This window comes from Pseudophryne corroboree, chromosome 4, assembly GCF_028390025.1.
Source record: "Pseudophryne corroboree isolate aPseCor3 chromosome 4, aPseCor3.hap2, whole genome shotgun sequence".
NCBI lineage: Eukaryota > Metazoa > Chordata > Amphibia > Anura > Myobatrachidae > Pseudophryne > Pseudophryne corroboree.
This window is the reverse complement of record NC_086447.1, coordinates 135,596,993-135,618,576: the sequence shown is the minus strand read 5'-3', so window position 1 is coordinate 135,618,576 and position 21,584 is coordinate 135,596,993.

Sequence of the window (21,584 nt, the reverse complement as noted above, 5' to 3'; positions counted from 1 at the left end):
GTGCAGAATTTTTTAAAAAACGACAGGGGCGTGCAAGAGATGCTGTCGGTGGCCAGAAAAATTGCGGGACACTTTCGGCGTACAGGCACCACGTACAGAAGACTGGAGCACCACCAAAAACTACTGAACCTGCCCTGCCATCATCTGAAGCAAGAAGTGGTAACGAGGTGGAATTCAACCCTCTATATGCTTCAGAGGTTGGAGGAGCAGCAAAAGGCCATTCAAGCCTATACAATTGAGCACGATATAGGAGATGGAATGCACCTGTATCAAGTGCAGTGGAGAATGATTTCAACGTTGTGCAAGGTTCTGATGCCCTTTGAACTTGCCACACGTGAAGTCAGTTCAGACACTGCCAGCCTGAGTCAGGTCATTCCCCTCATCAGGCTTTTGCAGAAGAAGCTGGAGGCATTGAAGAAGGAGCTAACACGGAGCGATTCCGCTAGGCATGTGGGACTTGTGGATGCAGCCCTTAATTCGCTTAACAAGGATTCACGGGTGGTCAATCTGTTGAAATCAGAGCACTACATTTTGGCCACCGTGCTCGATCCTAGATTTAAAGCCTACCTTGGATCTCTCTTTCCGGCAGACACTGGTCTGCTGGGGTTGAAAGACCTGCTGGTGACAAAATTGTCAAGTCAAGCGGAACGCGACCTGTCAACATCTCCTCCTTCACATTCTCCCGCAACTGGGGGTGCGAGGAAAAGGCTCAGAATTCCGAGCCCACCCGCTGGCGGTGATGCAGGGCAGTCTGGAGCGACTGCTGATGCTGACATCTGGTCCGGACTGAAGGACCTGACAACGATTACGGACATGTCGTCTACTGTCACTGCATATGATTCTCTCAACATTGATAGAATGGTGGAGGATTATATGAGTGACCGCATCCAAGTAGGCACGTCACACAGTCCGTACTTATACTGGCAGGAAAAAGAGGCAATTTGGAGGCCCTTGCACAAACTGGCTTTATTCTACCTAAGTTGCCCTCCCACAAGTGTGTACTCCGAAAGAGTGTTTAGTGCCGCCGCTCACCTTGTCAGCAATCGGCGTACGAGGTTACATCCAGAAAATGTGGAGAAGATGATGTTCATTAAAATGAATTATAATCAATTCCTCCGCGGAGACATTGACCAGCAGCAATTGCCTCCACAAAGTACACAGGGAGCTGAGATGGTGGATTCCAGTGGGGACGAATTGATAATCTGTGAGGAGGGGGATGTACACGGTGATATATCGGAGGGTGAAGATGAGGTGGACATCTTGCCTCTGTAGAGCCAGTTTGTGCAAGGAGAGATTAATTGCTTCTTTTTTGGGGGGGGTCCAAACCAACCCGTCATATCAGTCACAGTCGTGTGGCAGACCCTGTCACTGAAATGATGGGTTGGTTAAAGTGTGCATGTCCTGTTTTGTTTATACAACATAAGGGTGGGTGGGAGGGCCCAAGGATAATTCCATCTTGCACCTCTTTTTTCTTTTCTTTTTCTTTGCATCATGTGCTGATTGGGGAGGGTTTTTTGGAAGGGACATCCTGCGTGACACTGCAGTGCCACTCCTAGATGGGCCCGGTGTTTGTGTCGGCCACTAGGGTCGCTAATCTTACTCACACAGCTACCTCATTGCGCCTCTTTTTTTCTTTGCGTCATGTGCTGTTTGGGGAGGGTTTTTTGGAAGGGACATCCTGCGTGACACTGCAGTGCCACTCCTAGATGTGCCCGGTGTTTGTGTCGGCCACTAGGGTCGCTAATCTTACTCACACAGTCAGCTACCTCATTGCGCCTCTTTTTTTCTTTGCGTCATGTGCTGTTTGGGGAGGGTTTTTTGGAAGGGCCATCCTGCGTGACACTGCAGTGCCACTCCTAGATGGGCCCGGTGTTTGTGTCGGCCACTAGGGTCGCTAATCTTACTCACACAGCTACCTCATTGCGCCTCTTTTTTTCTTTGCGTCATGTGCTGTTTGGGGAGGGTTTTTTGGAAGGGACATCCTGCGTGACACTGCAGTGCCACTCCTAGATGGGCCCGGTGTTTGTGTCGGCCACTAGGGTCGCTTATCTTTCTCACACAGCTACCTCATTGCGCCTCTTTTTTTCTTTGCGTCATGTGCTGTTTGGGGAGGGTTTTTTGGAAGGGACATCCTGCGTGACACTGCAGTGCCACTCCTAGATGGGCCCGGTGTTTGTGTCGGCCACTAGGGTCGCTTATCTTTCTCACACAGTGAGCTACCTCATTGCGCCTCTTTTTTTCTTTGCGTCATGTGCTGTTTGGGGAGGGTTTTTTGGAAGGGACATCCTGCGTGACACTGCAGTGCCACTCCTAGATGGGCCCGGTGTTTGTGTCGGCCACTAGGGTCGCTTATCTTACTCACACAGCGACCTCGGTGCAAATTTTAGGACTAAAAATAATATTGTGAGGTGTGATGTGTTCAGAATAGGCTGAAAATGAGTGTAAATTATGTTTTTTGAGGTTAATAATACTTTGGGATCAAAATTACCCCCAAATTCTATGATTTAAGCTGTTTTTTAGGGTTTTTTGAAAAAAACACCCGAATCCAAAACACACCCGAATCCGACAAAAATAATTCGGTGAGGTTTTGCCAAAACGCGTTCGAACCCAAAACACGGCCGCGGAACCGAACCCAAAACCAAAACACAAAACCCGAAAAATTTCAGGCGCTCATTTCTATCGCGAGACTCGGATTCTATATAAGGAGCCGCGCGTCGCCGCCATTTTCACACGTGCATTGAGATTGATAGGGAGAGGACGTGGCTGGCGTCCTCTCCATTTAGATTATAAGAGAGAGAGATTTACTGGAGCTTAGGACTAGGAGGAGTACTGTAGAAGTGTAGAGAGTGCAGAGAGTTTACTAGTGAGTGACCACCAGACAGTGCAGTTTATTTAATATATCCGTTCTCTGCCTGAAAAAAGCGATACACACAGTGACTCAGTCACATACCATATCTGTGTGCACTGCTCAGGCTCAGCCCAGTGTGCTGCATCATCTATATATATTATATATCTGTCTGACTGCTCAGCTCACACAGCTTATAATTGTGGGGGAGACTGGGGAGCACTGCAGTGCCAGTTATAGGTTATAGCAGGAGCCAGGAGTACATAATATTATATAGTGAGTGACCACCAGACAGTGCAGTTTATTTAATATATCCGTTCTCTGCCTGAAAAAAGCGATACACACAGTGACTCAGTCACATACCATATCTGTGTGCACTGCTCAGGCTCAGCCCAGTGTGCTGCATCATCTATATATATTATATATCTGTCTGACTGCTCAGCTCACACAGCTTATAATTGTGGGGGAGACTGGGGAGCACTGCAGTGCCAGTTATAGGTTATAGCAGGAGCCAGGAGTACATAATATTATATTAAAATTAAACAGTGCACACTTTTGCTGCAGGAGTGCCACTGCCAGTGTGACTGACCAGTGACCTGACCACACTGACCACCAGTATAGTTAGTAGTATACTTATATTGTGATTGCCTGAAAAAGTTAAACACTCGTCGTGTGACTTCACTTGTGTGTTGTTGTTTTTTTTATTCTATAAAAATAAAACTCATTCTGCTGACAGACAGTGTCCAGCAGATCCGTCATTATATAATATATAATATATACCTGTCCGGCTGCAGTAGTGATATATATATATTTTTTATATCATTTATCATCCAGTCGCAGCAGACACAGTACGGTAGTTCACGGCTGTGGCTACCTCTGTGTCTGCACTCGGCAGGCAGTCCGTCCATAATTGTATACCACCTAACCGTGGTTTTTTTTTCTTCTTTATACATACATACTACTACGACATCTCTTTATCAACCAGTCTATATTAGCAGCAGACACAGTACAGTACGGTAGTTCACGGCTGTGGCTACCTCTGTGTCTGCACTCGGCAGGCAGTCCGTCCATAATTGTATACCACCTAACCGTGGTTTTTTTTTCTTTCTTCTTTATACATACATAGTTACATAGACATCTCTTTATCAACCAGTCTATATTAGCAGCAGACACAGTACAGTACGGTAGTTCACGGCTGTGGCTACCTCTGTGTCTGCACTCGGCAGGCAGTCCGTCCATAATTGTATACCACCTAACCGTGGTTTTTTTTTCTTTCTTCTTTATACATACATAGTTACATAGACATCTCTTTATCAACCAGTCTATATTAGCAGCAGACACAGTACAGTATGGTAGTTCACGGCTGTGGCTACCTCTGTGTCTGCACTCGGCAGGCAGTCCGTCCATAATTGTATACCACCTAACCGTGGTTTTTTTTTCTTTCTTCTTTATACATACATAGTTACATAGACATCTCTTTATCAACCAGTCTATATTAGCAGCAGACACAGTACAGTACGGTAGTTCACGGCTGTGGCTACCTCTGTGTCTGCACTCGGCAGGCAGTCCGTCCATAATTGTATACCACCTAACCGTGGTTTTTTTTTCTTTCTTCTTTATACATACATAGTTACATAGACATCTCTTTATCAACCAGTCTATATTAGCAGCAGACACAGTACAGTACGGTAGTTCACGGCTGTGGCTACCTCTGTGTCTGCACTCGGCAGGCAGTCCGTCCATAATTGTATACCACCTAACCGTGGTTTTTTTTTCTTTCTTCTTTATACATACATAGTTACATAGACATCTCTTTATCAACCAGTCTATATTAGCAGCAGACACAGTACAGTACGGTAGTTCACGGCTGTGGCTACCTCTGTGTCTGCACTCGGCAGGCAGTCCGTCCATAATTGTATACCACCTAACCGTGGTTTTTTTTTCTTTCTTCTTTATACATACATACTACTACGACATCTCTTTATCAACCAGTCTATATTATTAGCAGCAGACACAGTACAGTACGGTAGTTCACGGCTGTGGCTACCTCTGTGTCTGCACTCGGCAGGCAGTCCGTCCATAATTGTATACCACCTAACCGTGGTTTTTTTTTCTTTCTTCTTTATACATACATAGTTACATAGACATCTCTTTATCAACCAGTCTATATTAGCAGCAGACACAGTACAGTACGGTAGTTCACGGCTGTGGCTACCTCTGTGTCTGCACTCGGCAGGCAGTCCATAATTGTATACTAGTATCCATCTCCATTGTTTACCTGAGGTGCCTTTTAGTTGTGCCTATTAAAATATGGAGAACAAAAATGTTGAGGTTCCAAAATTAGGGAAAGATCAAGATCCACTTCCACCTCGTGCTGAAGCTGCTGCCACTAGTCATGGCCGAGACGATGAAATGCCAGCAACGTCGTCTGCCAAGGCCGTTGCCCAATGTCATAGTACAGAGCATGTCAAATCCAAAACACCAAATATCAGAAAAAAAAGGACTCCAAAACCTAAAATAAAATTGTCGGAGGAGAAGCGTAAACTTGCCAATATGCCATTTACGACACGGAGTGGCAAGGAACGGCTGAGGCCCTGGCCTATGTTCATGGCTAGTGGTTCAGCTTCACATGAGGATGGAAGCACTCAGCCTCTCGCTAGAAAAATGAAAAGACTCAAGCTGGCAAAAGCAGCACAGCAAAGAACTGTGCATTCTTCGAAATCCCAAATCCACAAGGAGAGTCCAATTGTGTCGGTTGCGATGCCTGACCTTCCCAACACTGGACGTGAAGAGCATGCGCCTTCCACCATTTGCACGCCCCCTGCAAGTGCTGGAAGGAGCACCCGCAGTCCAGTTCCTGATAGTCAGATTGAAGATGTCAGTGTTGAAGTACACCAGGATGAGGAGGATATGGGTGTTGCTGGCGCTGGGGAGGAAATTGACCAGGAGGATTCTGATGGTGAGGTGGTTTGTTTAAGTCAGGCACCCGGGGAGACACCTGTTGTCCGTGGGAGGAATATGGCCGTTGACATGCCAGGTGAAAATACCAAAAAAATCAGCTCTTCGGTGTGGAGGTATTTCACCAGAAATGCGGACAACAGGTGTCAAGCCGTGTGTTCCCTTTGTCAAGCTGTAATAAGTAGGGGTAAGGACGTTAACCACCTCGGAACATCCTCCCTTATACGTCACCTGCAGCGCATTCATAATAAGTCAGTGACAAGTTCAAAAACTTTGGGTGACAGCGGAAGCAGTCCACTGACCAGTAAATCCCTTCCTCTTGTAACCAAGCTCACGCAAACCACCCCACCAACTCCCTCAGTGTCAATTTCCTCCTTCCCCAGGAATGCCAATAGTCCTGCAGGCCATGTCACTGGCAATTCTGACGATTCCTCTCCTGCCTGGGATTCCTCCGATGCATCCTTGCGTGTAACGCCTACTGCTGCTGGCGCTGCTGTTGTTGCTGCTGGGAGTCGATGGTCATCCCAGAGGGGAAGTCGTAAGACCACTTTTACTACTTCCACCAAGCAATTGACTGTCCAACAGTCCTTTGCGAGGAAGATGAAATATCACAGCAGTCATCCTACTGCAAAGCGGATAACTGAGGCCTTGGCATCCTGGGTGGTGAGAAACGTGGTTCCGGTATCCATCATTACTGCAGAGCCAACTAGAGACTTGTTGGAGGTACTGTGTCCCCGGTACCAAATACCATCTAGGTTCCATTTCTCTAGGCAGGCGATACCGAAAATGTACACAGACCTCAGAAAAAGAGTCACCAATGTCCTAAAAAATGCAGCTGTACCCAATGTCCACTTAACCACGGACATGTGGACAAGTGGAGCAGGGCAGGGTCAGGACTATATGACTGTGACAGCCCACTGGGTAGATGTATGGACTCCCGCCGCAAGAACAGCAGCGGCGGCACCAGTAGCAGCATCTCGCAAACGCCAACTCTTTCCTAGGCAGGCTACGCTTTGTATCACCGCTTTCCAGAATACGCACACAGCTGAAAACCTCTTACGGCAACTGAGGAAGATCATCGCGGAATGGCTTACCCCAATTGGACTCTCCTGTGGATTTGTGGCATCGGACAACGCCAGCAATATTGTGTGTGCATTAAATATGGGCAAATTCCAGCACGTCCCATGTTTTGCACATACCTTGAATTTGGTGGTGCAGAATTTTTTAAAAAACGACAGGGGCGTGCAAGAGATGCTGTCGGTGGCCAGAAGAATTGCGGGACACTTTCGGCGTACAGGCACCACGTACAGAAGACTGGAGCACCACCAAAAACTACTGAACCTGCCCTGCCATCATCTGAAGCAAGAAGTGGTAACGAGGTGGAATTCAACCCTCTATATGCTTCAGAGGTTGGAGGAGCAGCAAAAGGCCATTCAAGCCTATACAATTGAGCACGATATAGTAGGTGGAATGCACCTGTCTCAAGCGCAGTGGAGAATGATTTCAACGTTGTGCAAGGTTCTGATGCCCTTTGAACTTGCCACACATGAAGTCAGTTCAGACACTGCCAGCCTGAGTCAGGTCATTCCCCTCATCAGGCTTTTGCAGTAGAAGCTGGAGACATTGAAGGAGGAGCTAACACGGAGCGATTCCGCTAGGCATGTGGGACTTGTGGATGGAGCCCTTAATTCGCTTAACAAGGATTCACGGGTGGTCAATCTGTTGAAATCAGAGCACTACATTTTGGCCACCGTGCTCGATCCTAGATTTAAAGCCTACCTTGGATCTCTCTTTCCGGCAGACACAAGTCTGCTGGGGTTGAAAGACCTGCTGGTGACAAAATTGTCAAGTCAAGCGGAACGCGACCTGTCAACATCTCCTCCTTCACATTCTCCCGCAACTGGGGGTGCGAGGAAAAGGCTCAGAATTCTGAGCCCACCCGCTGGCGGTGATGCAGGGCAGTCTGGAGCGACTGCTGATGCTGACATCTGGTCCGGACTGAAGGACCTGACAACGATTACGGACATGTCGTCTACTGTCACTGCATATGATTCTCTCAACATTGATAGAATGGTGGAGGATTATATGAGTGACCGCATCCAAGTAGGCACGTCACACAGTCCGTACTTATACTGGCAGGAAAAAGAGGCAATTTGGAGGCCCTTGCACAAACTGGCTTTATTCTACCTAAGTTGCCCTCCCACAAGTGTGTACTCCGAAAGAGTGTTTAGTGCCGCCGCTCACCTTGTCAGCAATCGGCGTACGAGGTTACATCCAGAAAATGTGGAGAAGATGATGTTCATTAAAATGAATTATAATCAATTCCTCCGCGGAGACATTGACCAGCAGCAATTGCCTCCACAAAGTACACAGGGAGCTGAGATGGTGGATTCCAGTGGGGACGAATTGATAATCTGTGAGGAGGGGGATGTACACGGTGATATATCGGAGGGTGATGATGAGGTGGACATCTTGCCTCTGTAGAGCCAGTTTGTGCAAGGAGAGATTAATTGCTTCTTTTTTGGGGGGGGTCCAAACCAACCCCTCATATCAGTCACAGTCGTGTGGCAGACCCTGTCACTGAAATGATGGGTTGGTTAAAGTGTGCATGTCCTGTTTTGTTTATACAACATAAGGGTGGGTGGGAGGGCCCAAGGACAATTCCATCTTGCACCTCTTTTTTCTTTTCTTTTTCTTTGCGTCATGTGCTGTTTGGTGAGGGTTTTTTGGAAGGGACATCCTGCGTGACACTGCAGTGCCACTCCTAGATGGGCCCGGTGTTTGTGTCGGCCACTAGGGTCGCTTATCTTACTCACACAGCTACCTCATTGCGCCTCTTTTTTTCTTTGCGTCATGTGCTGTTTGGGGAGGGTTTTTTGGAAGGGACATCCTGCGTGACACTGCAGTGCCACTCCTAGATGGGCCCGGTGTTTGTGTCGGCCACTAGGGTCGCTAATCTTACTCACACAGCTACCTCATTGCGCCTCTTTTTTTCTTTGCGTCATGTGCTGTTTGGGGAGGGTTTTTTGGAAGGGACATCCTGCGTGACACTGCAGTGCCACTCCTAGATGGGCCCGGTGTTTGTGTCGGCCACTAGGGTCGCTAATCTTACTCACACAGCTACCTCATTGCGCCTCTTTTTTTCTTTGCGTCATGTGCTGTTTGGGGAGGGTTTTTTGGAAGGGCCATCCTGCGTGACACTGCAGTGCCACTCCTAGATGGGCCCGGTGTTTGTGTCGGCCACTAGGGTCGCTAATCTTACTCACACAGCTACCTCATTGCGCCTCTTTTTTTCTTTGCGTCATGTGCTGTTTGGGGAGGGTTTTTTGGAAGGGACATCCTGCGTGACACTGCAGTGCCACTCCTAGATGGGCCCGGTGTTTGTGTCGGCCACTAGGGTCGCTTATCTTACTCACACAGCGACCTCGGTGCAAATTTTAGGACTAAAAATAATATTGTGAGGTGTGAGGTATTCAGAATAGACTGAAAATGAGTGTAAATTATGGTTTTTGAGGTTAATAATACTTTGGGATCAAAATGACCCCCAAATTCTATGATTTAAGCTGTTTTTTAGTGTTTTTGGAAAAAAACACCCGAATCCAAAACACACCCGAATCCGACAAAAAAAATTCGGTGAGGTTTTGCCAAAACGCGTTCGAACCCAAAACACGGCCGCGGAACCGAACCCAAAACCAAAACACAAAACCCGAAAAATTTCAGGCGCTCATCTCTAGTTAAATCCCAGATAATCTAAACTTTAGTTGAAAAGGTTGATGACCTGGAAAGCAGGAACATACTTAGTAACCTACATTTTGTAGGTATCCCTGAGACAGTAACGGATAACCAGTTACAAAATTTTGTTAGTGTGGTGATCCCTAGGGCGCTGGGGTTTGCTGATTCAGACACACCAATACAAGTGGAGAAAGTTCATAGGATGGGTAATTTTCACAGGGACAGAGATAGCCGGCCACAGCCTACCATTGCAAAATTCCTAGACTTTAGGGATAAAGGAAAATTATTACAGACATATCGGAACGGTTCCAATTTAACAGTAGAAGGCAATCGTACCTTGATATTCCAGGACTTCTCTGTAATGGTGTCACAGAAAAGGAAAGCCTTTTCAGGGGTCTGTCAGCTATTGGTGGAGAAAAACATTAGATTTGCACTGCTGTACCCCGCTAAGTTAAGGGTAATGGTAAACGGCCGGCCCAAAATATTCACTGATTCTTCCCTTGCTAAAAAACACTTATCTACTGTAGCTCCTCCTTCGCTATCGCGTCCCTCTGCGAGCTCTGGTGGAGATTAAATCTTTATTCTCACTGGGTGCTATGTACTCTACAGTTTTATGTTACTGTTAGAATTGAGCACTCTAGTGGAATCTTCTGTTTGCTACATCTCTCTGGGATGCAGTTTGGCAGAAGGGGGGGGGGGGGGGTGATGGTCCGCGGGCAATAGTTCTGTTACATTACTGGTTATTTTGCAGATGATTAATCTGCGATAATGAGGATTTTGCTCGGGGTCCGTTGCCTCCTTGCCCCACCAAGAGTGGGTATTTAGCGGACTTGGGAGATGGAGCGGTTAAATGCCACCCAGGGTGGTTACTGTTTTGCGAAATGCTAGACCCTTCGGGTCTCCAGTTACATTGTTGTATGTTCAAATTACTAATGTTGTTACTTGTGATGCTGTTCATACGTTTTTTTTATGTTGGCTTGGAGTGCTTCCGCTGTTAAAGGTGAGATCCCTCCCTCACAACGAGTGGGTCATATTGATGACCATCATTTTATTTTTGCTGTTAAAATAACTGCGTTGCTTCACTTTGAGGTTTTCAATGATTGCAACTGTATTGGATGTTTGGCCTAAATGGAAGTCCTGTGGGGCGTGAGAGGGCTGGAGGTCTAGGCACCTGAGGATAGAGTTATGCTGGTACCTTTTCCATATGTCTTTGGAAGTAGGATTCTGTAAATGTTCCACATTTTTATTTAAAGATGGCGGATAGACGTATGCCTGGAGCCATGGATATACTCACAGTGGGGGCCCCTTATATTTCAGTATTTTCATGGAATGTAGGAGGCCTAAATACCCCGATTAAGAGGAAAAAGCTTCTCACTCATATACGCAGACACCATCCGGCCATAACTTTCCTACAAGAAACTCATTGGAAGAAAGGAGATGACTCCACCTTACGTACCCCATGGATTGCAGATTTTGTTACACAGAAACATACGTTATGAGATATTGAATACACTAATAGATTCAGAGGGGAGGTTTTTAATATTAGATATAGATATCGAAGGTTCAAAATACACCTTGGTGAATGTATATGCTCCCAATGTAAAATACGGGTGCATTTTTACACCACCTCACTCAATTTTAGCAAGTCGAACTAATTACCCCCTGATAGTAGGTCGTGATTTTAACTCTGTAGATGACCCCTTGATGGATAAGTCTTCCCGTCCTTCTATCTTGTCCTCCCCGTGCTGGAAGTCAATTCAGGAGCTTAAGGTAATTTTACAGCTCAATGACCCATGGCGTTTGTTGAATCAGTCTGATAGGTCATACTGTACACCCATTTATCTAGGGTGCATGGGACCCTATCTAGAATTGATTATTTGCTAGTATCCAATTGTTTATTAGATCGTATTCGGGGGACCCATATGGGAGATATTGTGATCTCTGACCATGCACCTGTGGGGCTGGATATTTTCGGGCAATCATCTCTTGACACTGGCCGCTTTTGGTGCTTCCCTGATTATCTCTCTTGTTCAGATGACTTTTTGAAGTATATCAGGCATTGCAGGAATACCTATGTCGATGATAATGTCGGATATTGAGATGAACCAGTGTTGTTTTGGGAGGCATCAAAAGCGGTGATGCGGGGGGCATGTGATTAGTTATGTGGCCAGAATTAAAAGAGATAGTACAAAAAAATTATATTCTTCAGGAGTCGATGGTGCAGAGCTTCGCTGTCTACCAGCGGACTCCCCCGGAGGACGCTCTTAATTTGTATCTGCAAGATAAACAATTGTTAGAATCCTTTCTGATGACCCAGGCTCAACAATGTATTGACTACACTAAAAACAGATACTACCGTTGGGGTAATAAACCAGGAAAATTTATCTCACCGTGTGTACACACCCTTAATGTTACGGAGGCACTCTGATCTATAAGATCTGAACTGGAGGGTTGGAATCACTTATTACTGTCTTATATAGGGAGAATTAACTTCATTAAAATGTGCACTTTTCCCAGACTGCTTTATATCCTGCAATCTCTGTCGGTGTTGGTCAGTAATAAGGATCTGTCTACTCTTACCTCTTTATTTAAATGTTTTATTTGGAAGGGGAAGAGACCACGAATCATCATGCTGAAACTACAACAAACTAAACTAAATGGGGCTCTCAATTTCCCAAATGTACAACTTTATAATCACGCGGCTTTACTAAGGTTTCACTTTCTACAGGATTGGCTTAATTACACAGATATCTATACTGATAAACGATTGGATGCTTAGTTTCTTAAAAAGGGGAACTTAGTCACATTTTTACATGAACAGGAAGCAGAAATAGGACAGGACCTGAAGGATAATCCCTCACTGTGGTCAATTTATCACCTTTGACACCTGTTATGCCGCAATAGAAATTTAGGGGTTCACAAATCTCCCTACTTATCTGTCTTGGATAATAGTGAGTTCCAGCACGGGGAGGCGGGATTTCTGTTGGCTGCTTTTTATCAAGAGGGTCTGACAGATATAGGGAAAATAATTGACACGCCCAGTGGCACGCCTATGACTTTACATCAAGTTACACAAAAATATCCAATTTTGACTAGATACCCAGTGGCATTTTTACAAATGCAACATTATACTAGTTCAGTTCTCACTTCTCAGAGCATTATCGCAGTCCGATTTGGATAACCCATTGGAGTGTATGCTAAGAAAGCCTCTGGCTTCCAAAAAAGCTATATCCATGCATTATAGATTTTTAAGCACACCCATGGCTCACTCTATGGTTCGCACGGGCATGAAAAATTGGTTTATCGATTTTCCCTCGCTCACTTGTGAAATATTACTGAAAAGTCTGGTAGTATCTTGGAAATTGATGCCTTTGGCTCAATATTATGAGATGTTTCTAAATATTACACATAGTACGTATTTTCCTCCTAAAAGACAGTATATATCAGGAATGAGTGACTCTGACAATTGTTTGAAATGTCAAATGCGGATTTACTGCACTGTTTCTGGAAATGCCCGCTGATCCGTTGGTTTTGGTTACTGGTACGGCAATATGCCATGGAATTTTTGGTTAACTACCTTCCTTTCACAGCAGAGTGGGCGGTTTTTGGGATAGTACCTAATGGTCAAAGAATTACAAAAGGTTGTAAAAAACTATTAATGGCTATTAGTGCGGCTACACGAAAGTCTATACTACAAACATGGATTTCACCAGGCCCTCCCACTCTGACACTGTTTAAAAGAAAGTTACATCATGTATTTACAATGGATTTTGGAGAAACCAAACTGAGCAGAGACACTTTGGTAGGCAAATTCTTTGACTGCTGGAAAGATATATAACTACCTTATCTATTGATTACCAGAACAGAATTAAGGTGGTCATTCCGAGTTGTTCGCTCGTTGATGATTTTCGCTATGCTGCGATTTGCTGCTAAATGCGCATGCGCATGGTACGCAGCGCGCATGGTACGCAGTGCGCATGCGCTTAGCTATTTGACTAAAAACTTAGCAGTTTTGCTGTTGTTCGTGCGGCGCTTTTCAGTCGCACTGCTGATCGGTGAGTGATTGACAGGAAAGGGGCGTTTCTGGGTGGTAACAGCGTTTTCCGGAAGTGTGCTAAAAAACGCAGGCGTGTCAGGCAAAAACGCGGGAGTGTCTGGAGAAACGGGGGAGTGGCTGGCCGAACGCAGGGCGTGTTTGTGACGTCAAACCAGGAACTAAACGGACTGAGCTGATCGCAATCTAGGAGTAGGTCTGGAGCTACTCAGAAACTGCATGAAAATTTTTAGTAGCAATTCTGCTAATCTTTCGTTTGCACTTCTGCTAAGCTAAGATACTCTCCCAGAGGGCGGCGGCCTAGCGTTTGCAATGCTGCTAAAAGCAGCTAGCGAGCGAACAACTCGGAATGACCACCTAAGTCTGCACTGCATAACACTGAATGGTATGAAACATGGGTGTTTTGGGGGATCCTCCTATTACATAACTATAAATGGAAATAGTTTTAGATGGCTCAAAAGTAGAGAGATGAGCTCAGGGTTTTGGCCCTCCCACGCTACCGCGACGAATGACATAGATATGTAATAACATGTTCCAATTTTTGTTTTTTGTTTTTTTTGGCATGTTTCTGTTATTCAATCTGCTCCATGACAAACATGAACAATTTACCGTTGATGTTTTGATACAAGGTTTCTATACGGAATTGTTCTTAATGTTCGTATTGCATGACCCATATCGTTATACTTTGTTATAATGATTATGTTGTGAAGTGACACAAGATTAAATAAATATTCCCCCCAAAAAATGAATTGATCCATCTCAAAGTGAAGTTGGTAAGGAACAAATTTAACGAGGAGTGGATCATACTGTCAATGAACAATTAAGGAAATTGACTTTTATAGGAGTATGATATATGTGGAAGATATATTATAAATACAACTGTAAGGCTTATACTGTACCTGTACTATCATCGTTACTACTGTATGTCTACTTTTAAAAAGTGACCTGTGGTTTAAAGATTAAAATAATAGTTAGAATTTTGCAACCAAAAAATACCAATGCATTAACACCCAAAACCAGAAAGTGACCACACAAGTCCACTGAATGAAAAATGGGCGTGATTCAAAGGTTTAGTCAAAGCTGATGTTTGTGGAGTTGAGCGATTTTGCTTTTTTCTGCACTTATGTCTGAGTCACACAACGCACATGCTGAGATTGATTACCGACTGTGGGCACAGTGAGAATTTAGATGCAGAATGATTGACAGTCATTGAGCGTTTGTGGGAGGTAACGGAGGGTGGTTAGTCAAATAGAAGCGCAAAGGTTTCCGTCGGTGGCCACCTCTGCATCAGACCCAATGTGACTTACTTCAATAAAGCAAATTGAGACCCTTGTCATGACTGACTTAGAAGGTTAAAGATTGTTTTAAAGCAGAGGTTCCCAAACGCGGTCCTCAAGGCACCCCAACAGTCCAGGTTTTAGGTATATCCATGGCTCAACACAGATGGTTAAATCAAGTTGACTGAGGTGCTAATTAAGTTACCTGTGGCCAAGCATCGATACATTTAAAACCTGGACCGTTGGAGAGCCTTGAGGTCTGCGTTTGGGAACCTCTGTTTGTAGGAGTTAAACCTAAAAATATTCTTGCATTATTATTTTTACTCAAGATGGAAAAAATTAATTCTATACAATAATGTTTCTCATTGTGAATTGGAAAAGAAACCTCAATGATCCATCTGAAAGTCCAGTCCACCCTGCACCCATTTCTCTGACGTCCTAAGTGGATGCTGGGGACTCCGTCAGGACCATGGGGAATAGCGGCTCCGCAGGAGACAGGGCACAAAAGTAAAAGCTTTAGGATCAGGTGGTGTGCACTGGCTCCTCCCCCTATGACCCTCCTCCAAGCCTCAGTTAGATCTTTGTGCCCGGCCGAGAAGGGTGCAATCTAGGTGGCTCTCCTAAAGAGCTGCTTAGAGTAAAAGTTATGTTAGGTTTTTTATTTTCAGTGAGTCCTGCTGGCAACAGGCTCACTGCATCGAGGGACTTAGGGGAGAAGAAGTGAACTCACCTGCGTGCAGGATGGATTGGCTTCTTAGGCTACTGGACACTAGCTCCAGAGGGACGATCACAGGTACAGCCTGGATGGGTCACCGGAGCCGCGCCGCCGACCCCCTTGCAGATGCTGAAGAGAGAAGAGGTCCAGAAATCGGCGGCTGAAGACTTCCCAGTCTTCTTAAGGTAGCGCACAGCACTGCAGCTGTGCGCCATTGCTCTCAGCACACTTCACACCAACGGTCACTGAGGGTGCAGGGCGCTGGGGGGGGCGCCCTGAGCAGCAATGAAAGTACCTATGCTGGCTAAAAATACATCACATATAGCCCCTGGGGCTATATGGATGTATTTAACCCCTGCCAGGTTGTCAGAAAAACGGGAGAAGAAGCCCGCTGAAAAGGGGGCGGGGCCTATTCTCCTCAGCACACAGCGCCATTTTCCCTCACAGAACTGCTGGTGGGAAGGCTCCCAGGCTCTCCCCTGCACTGCACTACAGAAACAGGGTTAAAACAGAGAGGGGGGGCATTTTTGTGGCGATATTATTACATATTAAGATGCTATAAGGGAAAACACTTATATAAGGTTGTCCCTGTAAAATTATAGCGTTTTGGTGTGTGCTGGCAAACTCTCCCTCTGTCTCCCCAAAGGGCTAGTGGGGTCCTGTCCTCTATCAGAGCATTCCCTGTGTGTGTGCTGTGTGTCGGTACGTGTGTGTCGACATGTATGAGGACGATGTTGGTGAGGAGGCGGAGCAATTGCCTGTAATGGTGATGTCACTCTCTAGGGAGTCGACACCGGAATGGATGGCTTATTTAGGGAATTACGTGATAATGTCAACAAGCTGCAAGGTCGGTTGACGACATGAGACGGCCGGCAAACCAATTAGTACCTGTCCAGGCGTCTCAAACACCGTCAGGGGCTTTAAAACGCCCATTACCTCAGTCGGTCGACACAGACACAGACACGGACACTGACTCCAGTGTCGACGGTGAAGAAACAAACGTATTTTCCATTAGGGCCACACGTTACATGTTAAGGGCAATGAAGGAGGTGTTACATATTTCTGATACTACAAGTACCACAAAAAAAAAGGGTATTATGTGGGGTGTGAAAAAACTACCTGTAGTTTTTCCTGAATCAGATAAATTAAATGAAGTGTGTGATGATGCGTGGGTCTCCCCCGATAGAAAATTAAAGGCGCTCACACGCTTATCAAAACAAGTGGCGTTACCGTCTCCAGATACGGCCGCCCTCAAGGAGCCAGCTAATAGGAGGCTGGAAAATATCCTAAAAAGTATATACACACATACTGGTGTTATACTGCGACCAGCGATCGCCTCAGCCTGGATGTGCAGCGCTGGGGTGGCTTGGTCGGATTCCCTGACTGAAAATATTGATACCCTTGACAGGGACAGTATTTTATTGATTATAGAGCATTTAAAGGATGCATTTCTATATATGCGAGATGCACAGAGGGATATTTGCACTCTGGCATCAAGAGTAAGTGCGATGTCCATGTCTGCCAGAAGATGTTTATGGACACGACAGTGGTCAGGTGATGCAGATTCCAAACGGCAGTATTGCCGTATAAAGGGGAGGAGTTATTTGGGGTCGGTCCATCGGACCTGGTGGCCACGGCAACAGCTGGAAAATCCACCTTTTTACCCCAAGTCACATCTCAGCAGAAAAAGACACCGTCTTTTCAGCCTCAGTCCTTTCGTCCCCATAAGGGCAAGCGGGCAAAAGGCCAGTCATATCTGCCCAGGGGTAGAGGAACGGAAGAAGACTGCAGCAGGCAGCCCCTTCCCAGGAACAGAAGCCCTCCACCGCTTCTGCCAAGTCCTCAGCATGACGCTGGGGCCGTACAAGCGGACTCAGGTGCGGTGGGGGGGGGGTCGTCTCAAGAGTTTCAGCGCGCAGTGGGCTCACTCGCAAGTGGACCCCTGGATCCTACAAGTAGTATCCCAGGGGTACAGATTGGAAATTCGAGACGTCTCCCCCTCGCAGGTTCCTGAAATCTGCTTTACCAACGTCTCCCTCCGACAGGGAGGCAGTATTGGAAACAATTCACAAGCTGTATTCCCAGCAGGTGATAATCAAAGTACCCCTCCTACAACAAGGAAAGGGGTATTATTCCACACTATTTGTGGTACTGAAGACAGACGGCTCGGTGAGATTTATTCTAAATCTGAAATCTTTGAACACTTACATACAAAGGTTCAAATCAAGATGGAGTCACTCAGAGCAGTGATAGCGAACCAGGAAGAAGGGGACTATATGGTGTCCCTGGACATCAAGGATGCTTACCTCCATGTCCCAAATTGCCCTTCTCACCAAGGGTACCTCAGGTTCGTGGTACAGAACTGTCACTATCAGTTTCAGACGCTGCCGGTTGGATTGTCCACGGCACCCCGGGTCTTTACCAAGGTAATGGCCGAAATGATGATTCTTCTTCAAAGAAAAGGCGTCTTAATTATCCCTTACTTGGACGATCTCCTGATAAGGGCAAGGTCCAGAGAACAGTTGGAGGTCGGAGTAGCACTATCTCAAGTAGTTCTACGACAGCACGGGTGGATTCTAAATATTCCAAAATCGCAGCTGATTCCGACGACACGTCTGCTGTTACTAGGGATGATTCTGGACACAGTCCAGAAAAAGGTGTTTCTCCCGGAGGAGAAAGCCTGGGAGTTATCCGAGCTAGTTAGGAACCTCCTAGAACCAGGCCAAGTGTCAGTGCATCAATGCACAAGAGTCCTGGGAAAAATGGTGGCTTCTTACGAAGCGATTCCATTCGGCAGATTTCACGAAATAATTTTTCAGTGGAATCTGCTGGACGAATGGTCCGGATCGCATCTTCAGATGCATCAGCGGATAATCCTGTCTCCAAGGACAAGGGTGTCTCTTCTGTGGTGGCTGCAGAGTGCTCATCTACTAGAGGGCAGCAGATTCGGCATTCAGGACTGGGTCCTGGTGACCACGGATGCCAGCCTGAGAGGCTGGGGAGCAGTCACACAGGGAAGAAATTTCCAAGGAGTGTGGTCAAGTCTGGAGACTTCTCTCCACATAAATATACTGGAGCTAAGGGCAATTTACAATGCTCTGTGCCTAGGAAGACCTCTGCTTCAAAGTCAACCGGTGCTGATCCAGTCGGACAACATAACGGCAGTCGCCCACGTAAACAGACAGGGCGACACAAGAAGCAGGAGGGCAATGGCAGAAGCTGCAAGGATTCTTCTCTGGGCGGAAAATCATGTGATAGCACTGTCAGCAGTGTTCATTCCGGGAGTGGACAACTGGGAAGCAGACTTCCTCAGCAGGCACGACCTCCACCCGGGAGAGTGGGGACTTCACACGGAAGTCTTCCACATGATTGTGAACCATTGGGAAAAACCAAAGGTGGACATGATGGCGCCCCGCCTGAACAAAAAACTGGACAGGTATTGCGCCAGGTCAAGAGACCCTCAGGCAATAGCTGTGGACGTTCTGGTAACACCGTGGGTGTACCAGTCGGTGTATGTGTTCCCTCCTCTGCTTCTCATACCTAAGGTACTGAGAATTATAAGACGTAGAGGAGTAAGAACTATACTCGTGGCTCCGGATTGGCCAAGAAGGACTTGGTACCCGGAACTTCAAGAGATGCTCACAGAGGACTCATGGCCTCTGCCGCTAAGAAGGGACTTGCTTCAGCAAGTACCATGTCTGTTCCAAGACTTACCGCGGCTGCGTTTGACGGCATGGCGGTTGAACGCCGGATCCTAAGGGAAAAAGGCATTCCGGAAGAGGTCATTCCTACCCTGGTCAAAGCCAGGAAGGAGGTGACCGCACAACATTATCACCACATGTGGCGAAAATATGTTGCGTGGTGTGAGGCCAGGAAGGCCCCACGAAGAAATTTCAACTCGGTCGATTCCTGCATTTCCTGCAAACAGGAGTGTCTCTGGGCCTCAAATTGGGATCCATTAAGGTTCAAATTTCGGCCCTGTCGATTTTCTTCCAGAAAGAATTGGCTTCAGTTCCTGAAGTCCAGAAGTTTGTCAAGGGAGTACTGCATATACAACCCCCTTTTGTGCCTCCAGTGGCACTGTGGGATCTCAACGTAGTTCTGGGATTCCTCAAATCACATTGGTTTAAACCGCTCAAATCTGTGGATTTGAAATATCTCACATGGAAAGTGACCATGATGTTGGCCCTGGCCTCGGCCAGGCGAGTGTCAGAATTGGCGGCTTTGTCTCACAAAAGCCCATATCTGATTGTCCATTCGGACAGGGCAGAGCTGCGGACTCGTCCCCAGTTTCTCCCTAAGGTGGTGTCAGCGTTTCACCTGAACCAGCTTATTGTGGTACCTGCGGCTACTAGGGACTTGGAGGACTCCAAGTTGCTAGATGTTGTCAGGGCCCTGAAAATATAGGTTTCCAGGACGGCTGGAGTCAGGAAAACTGACTTGCTGTTATCCTGTATGCACCCAACAAACTGGGTGCTCTTGCTTCTAAGCAGACGATTGCTAGTTGGATGTGTAGTACAATTCAGCTTGCACATTCTGTGGCAGGCCTGCCACAGCCAAAATATGTAAATGCCCATTCCACAAGGAAGGTGGGCTCATCTTGGGCGGCTGCCCGAGGGGTCTCGGCTTTACAACTTTGCCGAGCTGCTACTTGGTCAGGGGCACACCCTGGCTGAGGAGGACCTGGAGTTCTCTCACTCGGTGCTGCAGAGTCATCCGCACTCTCCCGCCCGTTTGGGAGCTTTGGTATAATCCCCATGGTCCTGACGGAGTCCCCAGCATCCACTTAGGACGTCAGAGAAAATAAGAATTTACTTACCGATAATTCTATTTCTCGTAGTCCGTAGTGGATGCTGGGTGCCCATCCCAAGTGCGGATTGTCTGCAATACTTGTACATAGTTATTGTTACAAAAATCGGGTTATTATTGTTGTGAGCCATCTTTTCAGAGGCTCCGCTGTTATCATGCTGTTAACTGGGTTCAGATCACAGGTTGTACAGTGTGATTGGTGTGGCTGGTATGAGTCTTACCCGGGATTCAAAATCCTTCCTTATTGTGTACGCTCGTCCGGGCACAGTATCCTAACTGAGGCTTGGAGGAGGGTCATAGGGGGAGGAGCCAGTGCACACCACCTGATCCTAAAGCTTTTACTTTTGTGCCCTGTCTCCTGCGGAGCCGCTATTCCCCATGGTCCTGACGGAGTCCCCAGCATCCACTACGGACTACGAGAAATAGAATTATCGGTAAGTAAATTCTTATTTTTTTCAATACTTACCTCTCTGGAGTCCCGCAACAGTGGCAGGGACTCTGAGCGCTAGGTGGTGTGCATGTCTCCTGGAAAATGGCTCAGTGGACATTTTCCCAGTGTTTTGCACATGCGCAGTAGGGAAAGTAGCTCCATTTTCCCGGAGAACTGTGCACCACCAGTACTCAGAGTCACTGCCACGGGTGGTCTTCAGTATGCCGTATGCCGAATGTCGGGATCCCGGCGCACAGTATACCAGCGCCGGAATCCCGACACCCGGCATACCGACATATATTCTCCCTCGTGGGGGTCCACGACCCCCCTGGTGGGAGAATAAAATACTGTGAGGCTCATTTGCGCTCGTCACACTGTCGGTATGCTGGCGGTCGGGCTCCCGGCGCCGTATGCTGGTCGCCGGGAGCCTGGCCGCCGGCATACCATACTACACCCACTGCCACTGTGTGCTAGATAGGAGGGGGCCTTAGAAGGACTGCCACCTCCTCTCTTAATACGCCCCTGGTTCAGACCACACATTTACTGCACTACTGTCTTTAGTTGTCAAGTGCACTTTAGAAGCAGAGACACTGGCACGTGCCGGCTTCCATCTCCCACTATCTCTTCCTATAACCTACTGCGTCACCCTCTGCTGCGTTACTATCTCCCCATCATCCTCTCTCTCCTGTCACCCACTGGCATTTCATGGCATCACCCTATTTCTGTCATATGTATACAGCATTCCTTTTGAGGCCACACGACTT